We start from the raw sequence: 12,353 nt of genomic DNA, 5'->3' as shown, positions 1-12,353 counted from the left end.
GGAAACAATTTATTTATTCAGTGTAGAGGTTTACACATCACATCATTGTAATCATTGAGCCTGTTTCACTTGAATCGTCCACTTGATGGCGCAGTGGAGCAAAAGAATTATCACAATGCTTCGAACCATGAGTTGACCAGTTGGATGGAAAGCTTCAGTTCATCACGGGGCTTCATCTCACCATCACTAGTAGCAGAACTGAGATGATTTTACCAGCAGCAGCAGTATGAAGACGGCCAGCGTCCAGTTAAGCAAGGTTTGCAAAATGGCTTCCGTGGATCATCTAGGAAACAGGAAAACAGGGTGAATACAGACACTATGAATACCAACACTACCATGAGGTCACACACTAATGTGAGTTAGCTGACATTCTGGCAAAGGCTGGTTGAGCGTGCTTTACGCTTTGTGTAGGTATACAAAGCATACAGGTACCTGGGTGTTCACCTGAATAATAAGCTAGACTGAAGCCACAACACTGCTGCTCTTTACAGGAAGGGTCAGAGCAGACTCTACCTGCTGAGGTGGCTGAGGTCATTTGGAGTACAGAGAGCGCTTTTTTTTTTTTTTTTTTTTTTTAACTATTTATTTTATTTATTCGAACAACTCACCTGTCTAATACACATACAGTTTCTTCAGAATAATAGAATACTAAGAGAGTCACAAACTTAAGGAAAAAAAGAGAAATTAGAAAGAAAAAGGAACAAACAATATATATATATATATATATAAAACACCCAGCACGCCCCTGCGGGCGGTTTATCCTTCAAGCTCGGGTCCTCTACCAGAGGCCTGGGAGCTTGAGGGTCCTGCGCAGTATCTTAGCTGTTCCCAGGACTGCGCTCTTCTGGACAGAGATCTCCGATGTTGTTCCCGGGATCTGCTGGAGCCACTCGCCTAGCTTGGGAGTCACCGCACCTAGTGCTCCGATTACCACGGGGACCACCGTTACCTTCACCCTCCACATCCTCTCGAGCTCTTCTCTGAGCCCTTGGTATTTCTCCAGCTTCTCGTGTTCCTTCTTCCTGATATTGCTGTCATTCGAACCGCTACATCGATCACTACAGCCGTCTTCTTCTGTTTGTCTACCACCACTATGTCCGGTTGGTTAGCCACCACCATTTTGTCCGTCTGCATCTGGAAGTCCCACAGGATCTTAGCTCGGTCATTCTCCATCACCCTTGGGGCATCTCCCATTTTGACCTCGGGACTTCCAGGTTATACTCGGCGCATATGTTCCTGTACACTATGCCGGCCACTTGGTTATGGCGTTCCATGTATGCCTTGCCTGCTAGCATCTTGCACCCTGCTGTTATGTGCTGGATTGTCTCTGGGGCATCTTTACACAGCCTGCACCTGGGGTCTTGCCTGGTGTGGTAGACCCCAGCCTCTATGGATCTTGTACTCAGAGCTTGTTCTTGTGCTGCCATGATTAGTGCCTCTGTGCTGTCTTTCAGTCCAGCTTTGTCCAGCCACTGGTAGGATTTCTGGATATCAGCCACCTCCTCTATCTGCCGGTGGTACATACCATGCAGGGGCCTGTCCTTCCATGATGGTTCCTCGTCTTCCTCCTCTTTCTTGGGTTTCTGCTGCCTGAGGTATTCACTGAGCATGCTGTCAGTTGGGGCCGTCTTCGTGATGTATTCGTGGATGTTTCTTGTCTCATCCTGGACTGTGGTGCTGACACTCACCAGTCCCCGGCCCCTTCCTTCCGCTTAGCGTACAGCCTCAGGGTGCTGGACTTGGGGTGAAACCCTCCATGCATGGTAAGGAGCTTTCTTGTCTTTATGTCAGTGGCTTCTATCTCCTCCCTTGGCCAGCCTATTACCCCAGCAGGGTACCTGATCACGGGCAGGGCGTGGTGTTGATGGCCCGGATCTTGTTCTTACCGTTCAGCTGACTCCTCAGGACTTGCCTGACCCGCTGCAGGTACTTGGTGGTTGCAGCTTTCCTAGCGGCCTCTTCATGGTTCCCATTAAACTTTATGGGATCCCCAGGTACTTGTAACTGTCCTCTATGTCTGCAATGTTGCCTTCTGGTAGTTCAATCCCCTCAGTTCTGACTACCTTCCCTCTCTTTGTTACCATCCGACTACACTTCTCCAGTCCGAATGACATTCCAATGTCATTGCTGTATATCCTGGTAGTGTGTATCAGTGAATCGATGTCTCGTTCACTCTTGGCATACAACTTGATGTCATCCATGTACAGGAGGTGGCTGACAACCGCTCCGTTTAAGTAGTCGGTATCCGTAGCCAGTCTTGTTAATGATCTCACTGAGGGGTTCAGGCCTATGCAGAACAGCAGTGGGGACAGAGCATCTCCTTGGTAGATCCCGCACTTGATGGTGACTTGTGCTATGGGCTTGGGTTGGCCTCTAGTGTTGTGCGCCACATCCCCATTGAGTTCCTGATGAAGGCTCTTAGGGTCCTGTTGATCTTGTACAATTCTAGGCATTCCAGTATCCAGCTGTGGGGCATTGAGTCATAGGCCTTCTTGTAATTCAATTCAATTCAATTCAATTTTATTTATATAGCGCCAAATCACAACAAAAGTCGCCTCAAGGCGCTTTATATTGTACAGTAGATAGCACAATAATAAATACAGAGAAAAACCAACAATCATATGACCCCTATGAGCAAGCACTTTGGCGACAGTGGGAAGGAAAAACTCCTTTTAACAGGAAGAAACCTCCGGCAGAACCAGGCTCAGGAGGCGGCCATCTGCTGCGACCGGTTGGGGTGAAAGAAGGAAAACAGGATGAAAGACATGCTGTGGAAGAGAGACAGAGATTAATAACAGATATGATTCGATGCAGAGAGGTCTATTAGCACATAGTGAGTGAGAAAGGTGACTGGAAGGGAAAAACTCAATGCATCATGGGAATCCCCGGCAGCCTACGTCTATTGCAGCATAACTAAGGGAGGATTCAGGGTCACCTGGTCCAGCCCTAACTATATGCTTTAGCAAAAGGAAAGTTTTAAGCCTAATCTTGAAAGTAGAGATAGTGTCTGTCTCCCGAATCCAAACTGGAAGCTGGTTCCACAGAAGAGGGCCTGAAAACTGAAGGCTCTGCCTCCCATTCTACTTTTAAATACTCTAGGAACAACAAGTAGGCCTGCAGTGCAAGAGCGAAGTGCTCTAATAGGGTGATATGGTACTACAAGGTCATTAAGATAAGATGGGGCCTGATTATTTAAGACCTTGTATGTGAGGAGCAGGATTTTGAATTCAATTCTGGATTTAACAGGAAGCCAATGAAGGAAGCCAAAACAGGAGAAATATGCTCTCTTTCTAGTCCCTGTCAGTACCCTTGCTGCAGCATTTTGGATTAGCTGAAGGCTTTTCAGCGAGTTTTAGGACATCCTGATAATAAAGAATTACAGTAGTCCAGCCTGGAAGTAATGAAGGCATGAACTAGTTTTTCAGCATCACTCTGAGACAGGATATTTCTAACTTTAGAGATGTTGCGCAAATGGAAGAAAGCAGTCTTACATATTTGTTTAATATGTGCGTTGAAGGACATGTCCTGGTCAAAAATGACTCAAGGTTCCTCACAGTGTTACTGGAGGCCGAGGTAATGCCATCCAGAGTAAGAATCTGCTTAGATACCATATTTCTAAGATTTTCAGGGCCGAGTACAATAACCTCAGTTTTATCTGAATTAAGAAGCAGAAAGTTAGCGGCCATCCAGGTCTTTATGTCTTTAAGACATTCCTGCAGTTTAACTAATTGGTGTGTGTTACCTGGCTTCATGGATAGATAGAGCTGCGTGTCATCTGCATAGCAGTGAAAATTTATGCTATGTCTTCTAATGATGCTGCCTAAAGGGAAGCATGTATAATGTAAATAGAATTGGTCCTAGCACTGAACCCTGTGGAACTCCATAATTGACCTTAGTGTGTGAAGAGGACTCTCCATTTACATGTACAAATTGGAGTCTATTAGATAGATATGATACAAACCACTGCAGTGCAGTACCTGTAATACCTACAGCATGTTCTAATCGCTCTAATAGGATATTATGGTCAACAGTATCAAACGCAGCACTGAGGTCTTGCAGGACAAGCACAGAGATGAGTCCACTGTCAGAGGCCATAAGAAGATCATTTGTAACCTTCACTAAAGCTGTTTCTGTGCTGTGCTGAGCTCTGAAACCTGACTGAAACTCTTCAAATACGCCATTCCTCTGCAGATGATCAGTTAGCTGTTTGACAACTACTCTTTCAAGGATTTTTGATATGAAAGGAAGGTTGGAGATTGGCCTATAATTAGCTAAGACAGCTGGGTCTAGAGATGGCTTTTTAAGTAAAGGTTTAACTACAGCCACCTTGAAGGCCTGTGGTACATAGCCGATTATTAGAGATAGGTTGATCATATTTAAGATTGAAGCATTAATTAATGGCAGGACTTCTTTGAGCAGTTTTGTAGGAATGGGGTCTAAAAGACACGTTGATGGTTTGGAGGAATTAATTATTGAAGTTAACTCAGAAAGATCAATTGGAGAAAAAGAGTCTAACTTAACATTGATGGTACTAAAAGTAGCTGTAGATAATGTTACATCTGTGGGATGATTATTGGTAATTTTTTCTCTAATGATAAAAATTTTATTTGTGAAGAAGTTCATGAAGTCATTACTAGTTAACGTTAAAGGGATTGTTGGCTCAGTAGAGCTCTGACTTTTTGTCAGCCTGGCTACAGTGCTGAAGAGAAACCTGGGGTTGTTCTTATTTTCTTCAATCAGTGACGAATAGTAAGATGTTCTGGCTTTGCGGAGGGCTTTCTTATAAAGCAGCAAACTATTTCTCCAGGCTAAATGATGATCCTCTAAATTTGTGACACGCCATTTCCTCTCCAGCTTACGAGTTATCTGCTTTAGGCTACGTGTTTGAGAATTATACCACGGAGTCAGGGACTTTGGATTTGAGGCCTTAGTTTTCACAGGAGCTACAGTATCCAGAGTCGTACGTAGTGAGGAGAGGAGGTAAAATTATTAACAAGATAATCGACCTCTGTTGGAGTAGCGTTCAGATAGCTGCTCTGCTCTATGTTGGTACAGGGCATTGAAGATGATAACAGTGGGTGGATTATATTCTTAAACTTAGTTACAGCACTTTCGGAAAGACATCTACTTTGATAAAGTCTACTCTCCACTGCTGTGTAATCAATTATTGTAAATGTAAATGTTATCAGGAAATGATCAGACAGCAGAGGGTTTTCAGGAAACACTGTTACATGTTCAGTTTCTATGCCATATGTTAAAACAAGATCTAGAGTGTGATTAAAGTGGTGGGTGGGTTCTTTTACATTTTGAGAGAAGCCAATTGAGTCTAATAACAGATTAAATGCGATGTTGAGGCTCTCATTTTAGCATCTACATGGATGTTAAAATCACCCACAATAATTATTTTATCTGAGCTGAGCACTAAATCAGATAAAAAGTCTGAGAAATCAGAGAGAAACTCTGTGTAAGGCCCAGGTGGACGATAGATGATAACAAGTAAGACTGGTTTCTGAGTTTTACAGCTGGGGTGGACGAGGCTAAGCATCAGGCTTTCAAATGAATTAAAAGTCTGTCTTGGTCTTTCGTTAATTAATAGGCTGGTGTGAAAAATTGCTGCCACACCGCCCCCTCGGCCTGTGCTTGAGATTTCTGGTAGTTAGAATGACTCGGGGTGTTGATTCATTTAAACTAACATACTCATCCTGCTGCAACCAGGTTTCTGTAAGGCAGAGTAAATCGATTTGTTGATCAATTATTAAATCATGTACTAACAGAGACTTGGAGGAGAGAGACCTAATATTTAATAATCCACATTTCACTGTTTTACTCTTTGGTTCAGATGTGGATACTGTATTGTTCTTTCTTTGTGATTTTTTATGTTTAAGTTGTTTATTGCTGGTTTTTGGTTTGTTTTTTGTCTGTTTGGGAGCTGACACAGTCTCAATGGAGCTGGGTTTTTGGGGGGGTAGCAGGAGGAGAGAAGCTGCAGAGAGGCGTGTAAGACTGCAACTCTGCTTCCTGGTCCCAACTCTGGATAGTCATATTTTGGGGGGTTTAATAAATTTAAACCAATGAAGTAATCAATCCAGGCTGTGCACAGGTTGGTCAGTCTGGTCTTGCAGTCTCGGCTGACTGTTCTGTCTACCAGTAGCTGGTGTTTTGCGCCTCTGGTATTCTTGCCAATCCCTTTCTGTGCCTCGCTCATGTATTGACCCATGTGCCCGTTCATCTTAGCCGATATGATGCCTGACAGGAGCTTCCATGTAGTACTGAGGCAGGTTATTGGTCGGTAGTTGGATGGGACCGGTCCCTTCTTGGGGTCCTTGGGGATCAGGACCGTCCGACCTTCAGTTAGCCATTCCGGGTGTCTCTCGTTAACTAGCAGCTGGTTCATTTGTGCTGCCAGACGCTCGTGGAGTGCAGTCAGCTTCTTCAGCCAGTAGGCGTGAACCATGTCGGGCCCTGGTGCTGTCCAACTCTTCATACTGGAGACCCTTTCTTGGATATCTGCCACTGTGATGGTTACTGGACCCTGTTCAGGGAGGTTGCTGTGGTCTGCCCTCAGATCCACTAGCCACTGAGCATTGCCGTTATGGGTTGCGTCCTTCTCCCATATGCCCTTCCAGTATTGCTCCGTCTCCAGCCTTGGTGGTGCTGTTCTGTTATTGTTCCTTGCCACTGAGAGTACACCTTTGCTGGTTCTGTGGAGAACAGCTGGTTTATTCTCCTGCCTTCTATCTCTCTGGTGTACCTCCTCAAGCGGCTTGCCAAGGCTGTGAGTCTTTGCTTGGCAGTTTCAAGGCCTCAGGTATGGACAGCTTGCTGTATTTCTTATTCACCTTCTTTGTCGCGCCTTTCTGCAACTCCGTTAGTTGGCTAACCTCCCTCCGTGCTACTTTGATCTTGCCCTCTAGCCTCCTTCTTCATGGAGGGTACTGCCCTTGTGGCTGTTCAACTTGTAGCCAAGCATCTCACTGATCACTGCTGCCGTAGTGTAGATCAGCTTGTTAGTGTCGGTAATCGTGGTTGTAGGTATCGTCCGTAGTGCTGCATTAACATCATCTAGCAGACCTTCTGAGGGTACTTCACGTAATCTTGGTAACCGGCTACGGGGGATCCAGGTTTCAAGCTTGGCCATGATCCTATCTTTCAGGTCAGTTCCTCTTGCACTCAACGATCCTTCTCCTATCGCACTTGGGGCTATGTACCCAATCTCGGGTGGGGTGATGATATCTCCCCTGACCTGGCGTCCTGACTCCTCCTTGCCGTAGCATTTATGTTGTACCTCGTCAATCTCTAGCTGTGAGAGCAGTCCCTTCTTTCGAATGTTGGAACACTGAGCTACTAGTTGTTTCGCCGTCATTGTGGATGTTGGGTATCGAAGAATCCATAGGTCCCTCATCCTATTCATGTAACCCCTTCCGCCAGGGTTACTTGCGTAGTAGCATTCCAACAACGCCTGTTTTCGTCCTCTTGCCCACCGATGCCTTCTTGTTCCAGTAGCATTTTTATATATATATATATATATATATATATATATATATATATATATATATATATATATATATATATATATATATATATATATATATATATATGTATGTATAAAAATATAAATACATATATAATAACAATTAGAAAAATAAGATAAAGTAAAAGAAAAGAAAGAAAAAGGAAACATGCCGGTGGTGTCAAACATTTCAATCATTCATTTCAAATTCTCTTTTTTTTTTGTATGCCCATCTTCATTCAGCTCTGTCTTTTTTGTTTTTGTTTTTTTCCCTCGTTGTACATCAACCATTTTCTCCAGTCCTTCAAAAAGCGTTCTTCCTTTCAGAGAGCGGTTTTAAAGACCTTCTATGACTCTGTGTTGGCATCTGTCATTTTTTACAGTGTGGTATGTTGGAGCAGCAGTTTATCGACAGCTGAGAGGAAGAGGTTGGATAAACTCATTAGGAAGGCCAGCTCTGTTCTGGGATGCACCCTGGACCCAGTGCAGGTGGTGGGAGACAGAAGGACTCTGGCCAAAATAACATCTCTGATGGACAGAGTCTCCCAGCCCATGCATGGAAATGTTGCTGAACTGCAGAGCTGCTTCAGTGACAGACTGCTGCATCCTTGATGCATGAAGGAGCGTTTCCACAGGTCCTTCCTTCCTGCAGCTGTCAGACTGTACAATCAGAACTGCTCCCAACAAACATAGATGTTTACATCAGCACTGTAACTGCAATAATTTAATCAACCGATTTGCACTACAACCTGGTTTGCCTCTTATCTGTTGTTAATTTTATTTAATTTAATAATGGTACAGTACTCTGTTTATAGTAACCATTGATGTAAATATGTAAAAATTGTGTATGTTTCTGTTCTGTGTCTTGTGTGCTGTTTGTTTCTATTAGTGTTCCTACGAGGCTGCTGGAGCTGATTGAGGCCACTCAACACAACACTGATGATTCCAGCAGACATGTCACAGCAGATTTCAGAAGCATCCCTGAAGCATCTCTTTGCTCCGCACCACTAAAAATAACTCTGGCTCTATTTTTTACAGAAGCTCCATCAAGCTGCACAAAACAGAGGAAAATGTGCAGAACAGAAGAAACAGCAAAGGAAATCCTGTCAGTGTTGAAAATAGAAGAGCCTGTGCAGACCAACATGTTTCACTTCTAAAATACAGCAGGTGTTGTTTGAAGGACGCAACAAAACCACATCAGAAAGACATCAGAGACTCATCACATCACTCGCTGGATTCACTGGATTATTTTTCTTTCACCATATTTGGAACAACGAAAACAAACAGGGAAGCATGTATAATGTAAACAGAATTGGTCCTAGCACTGAACCCTGTGGAATGTGCTGATGAAGTCTAATTGAAAACAAAATGGCATAAAGTGAATGGAAAAGGAAGTGAAGCATTTATATGTGACTGAATCTTCAAATCTTCTTTTAATAATAAGTCAGAAAAGGGAAAAAAAAAACCCTGCAATGATGTGATTTTAAAGTTTAAAATATGATGTCCATTAAAAGATGTGGGAGCATGGGTGAGAAGGTATAAAAGTCAGGTGAAGAAGAGATTCACGGTTCTTTCCTTTCATCTTCTGTGAGACCAGCCGTTCTGAAGATTACATCTAAAATGTTCAGAGTTAAACAAATGCAGCAGAGATGCCAGAGGGATTGACTGCTGCCTAACCTGCAGACTTCAAATCAGTTTTGGCTTTTTCTCTCTGCTCAGTTTTTGACATATTAAATGATTAAGTCAGAAGGATTTGGATTTTTGCCATATTTCCACTAAATGCCAGGGGATGCTTTCTTGTTGGCTGATTATCATCAACTGAGAACACAGAAATAAGCACACCTTCAGTGCTGGATGTGTCGGTTCTCTCTTCAACTTCTCCCCTCTAAAGGATCAGAACATAATTCATAAAACATATAATTAAGGTGATTTGATTATTATTTTTATGCTTATTATTGTTTCATTCAGTTTTAGCTTGGCTCCTGTTGAATTGCTTTAATAAAGCATCCTGAAATTAAAGTCCAAATGGTGGACTTTTAACCCTTTGTGAAAGAGAAAAGGAAAGAATCTGGGTATTGATCAACTTTAGTGTAAATAGCTCTTACATGTTACTCCAGCCCTTGAAGTAATACAATGATGACTTCTGCTGTCCATGCCCTAAAATTGACCCTGGTATTCCAAATGGACTAATCTAAAGGGGAGCTGGTGTTAACAGATGTGGCTGGTAGGACCAGACTCCAGTTTTTCTTTTTGGAGGAGGCAAACCTGGATGATTTTGAGGGAGTTGGAACTGGGCAAGTCCCTCATCCACTGGTTCAATCTGAACTCTGCATTACCTACTGGGCAAAAACTCACAGGATCCGAGATTTTTAATTTAATTTATTTTATTTAAAAGGGACAGTGCAGTTTAACATAGTTCAAGTGCAAGACATGAGACTGATGTACCGCACATAGGTTTATAGCTACTGCTAATTTTCAACAATTGTCCCTTGTTGGGCTTACAGTCTAAATAAATACATATTACAATAAAACATACATTTTCACATACATTAGGACTTTATTTTAAAACAAAGAGACGATCCACATTTCCCGTATTTGGGTGCGGGGATCCGCAGATTGACAAGACTCCTACCTCACTCATAAAGGAAACCACAGCCACCAGTGTAACTCTAACAGAATCTGGAGACCCAGAATTGGTCTCCTCCTACATGATCCGATACAGAAACAAATCCTCTGACAGCATCTTCCAGGAAGTTGAAGGTGTGACAACCACCCAGTACAGCAATGATGGACTTAGCCCACACTCTGAGTATGAGTGTTGTGTCACGGCTGTCATCAGCACTGGCTGTGGGCCTCCCAGCAACTGTGTGGAAACACACCAATGAACAGGCCCCTCCTCAACGCCTCTGCATGTGCAAGCCTGCATGTTGAATGCTGGCACAATGCTGCTTCGGTGGGAACCCCGAGGAACCTAATAGACAAATCAAGACAAGTCCACTACAGCTCCAGCATGACTCTTGGCACCTGAGCACACCAGAGACAACAGCTAGCAAGCTATCGCCTCAGGCCTGACTCCTGATATGACCTATAGGCTCAGGGTGTTGGGTTTCCACTCTGTTGGTGACATACCCAGTCAAGTCAAGACTCAGAAGAGGTGAGCAGGCAGCCACTGTGTGCGGCTCAGTCTTTTATGTCTTTATATGAATGTGCTGTCAAAAGTCTGCGAGACATACTGACTCTGTGATGCATGGAGTGAGGACCCAAACGAAGATGATTGGTGATGGAAGAATTAACAAAAGACGAGCTGTTTATTAGGCCGATAACTTGTTGCAAAAAATGGTGAACATTGAACAGAAAAACTGAAACCTAATATAGGAACACTTGAAGACACACTATGATTAAACCCCAGGAAAAACAGACAATGTGTCAAAGGCAGACTGACACTTTATACACAAGAGGGTGATTAGAGAAGAAGAAACACAGGGGAACACAGCAGGAACAAATTAGACATGACAAGACGGGAAGCAAAACTGAAAACAAGGCTCGTGAGACGAGGGACTGTCAAGATAAAACAGGAAGTAGCACAAACACTGAGACTCAAAACAGGACATGCAAGCTTGGCACTAAGACAGAGATAAACAAACATGGAAATAGACAACACCCGGGAGACAAGGGACAAAGACGTAAAGAACAGGGGAACAGATAAGGAGACAAAACACAGATATATGACTGAGATGAGGAAGAGAGCGAGAGAGATGCAAAGAAAGAGAGAATGACACAGCAAGATAAATAAACATGGAAACAAGACACTGAGGACAAAACAGAAAGAGAAATGGACCAGCTGCAGATGGCACCCCATAAAAAAAAATACAGTGTCTAAAGACCCTGGGTGGGTGGAGGATCCAGAAGGAGGGACCTGAACTGAACCAAAAGAACAATCTGGAGCACAAGAGTCCAAAACAAGAAAGCAGTTTGGCTGGCCTATCAAACCACAGAGTAAGATTCAGTGACTGAGGTCTGCAGCAGGGATGAAGGCATTCTGGAGGCCGTCAGCTGAAACAATCGGTTAGAGCATGACCAAGAGTCCCTGCTGCCTCTCTGCATGGACAGCTCCAATGTCCAATGAGGGAGCTGGAACAAGTTTAGGGACTTAAAGTGTCACTAATTGATCAAATCTTCATCCAACAAGCTCTGATAAAGCCACTGTACACTAGCTGCTCAGCACCAAACAGCAGACAGACCATAATATGTCAGAGATCAGTTTGTTAGCTGCTTGTGGAGTTCTTCTACCCCAAGTGGACACAGGCACTCGAGGGCGTAGATTTGGTTTTGGCATTGGTGGGGACGGACGATTCAACTACAGAGAAATATACTTACCTACATATGCTATTCTACATGCTTTTAAACCGTTTAAAATTACAATTCATAGCTTTAACAAATTTCCCACCTGTGGGACTAATAAAGGTCATCTTATCTTTATATGTGAATTATATAATGTTAAGTTACTATTAAAGAAATGACTAAGTATTTTAGAGTTTAGTTTACTTCAGTCATATTCCATGTAAATCAGGTATCATACAAAAATAAAAATAGTTTCAAATACAGTCATGACAATAAAAGAATATGACTTTAAGGACTTACCAACATTACTCCAGTTACACCAACATCTCTGATACATTAGCACTAAGGGAACACTGAATGACCTGCTGGGTTTTGTCCATAAAACTACTCGTTTAAGATTACCACAAAGTAAAATCTCTCTCAGCAAAATTATGCAACATTTTAGGCCCTATTGCCCCAATCAACTCAGTGAGCTGGGACTTTTTATTCTAAACATGAACTA

This window comes from Oreochromis aureus, linkage group 18 (genome assembly GCF_013358895.1).
Source record: "Oreochromis aureus strain Israel breed Guangdong linkage group 18, ZZ_aureus, whole genome shotgun sequence".
In the NCBI taxonomy this organism is placed as follows: Eukaryota; Metazoa; Chordata; class Actinopteri; order Cichliformes; family Cichlidae; genus Oreochromis; species Oreochromis aureus.
The sequence above is the reverse complement of the archived record's forward strand: the minus strand, read 5'-3'. Positions refer to the sequence as shown.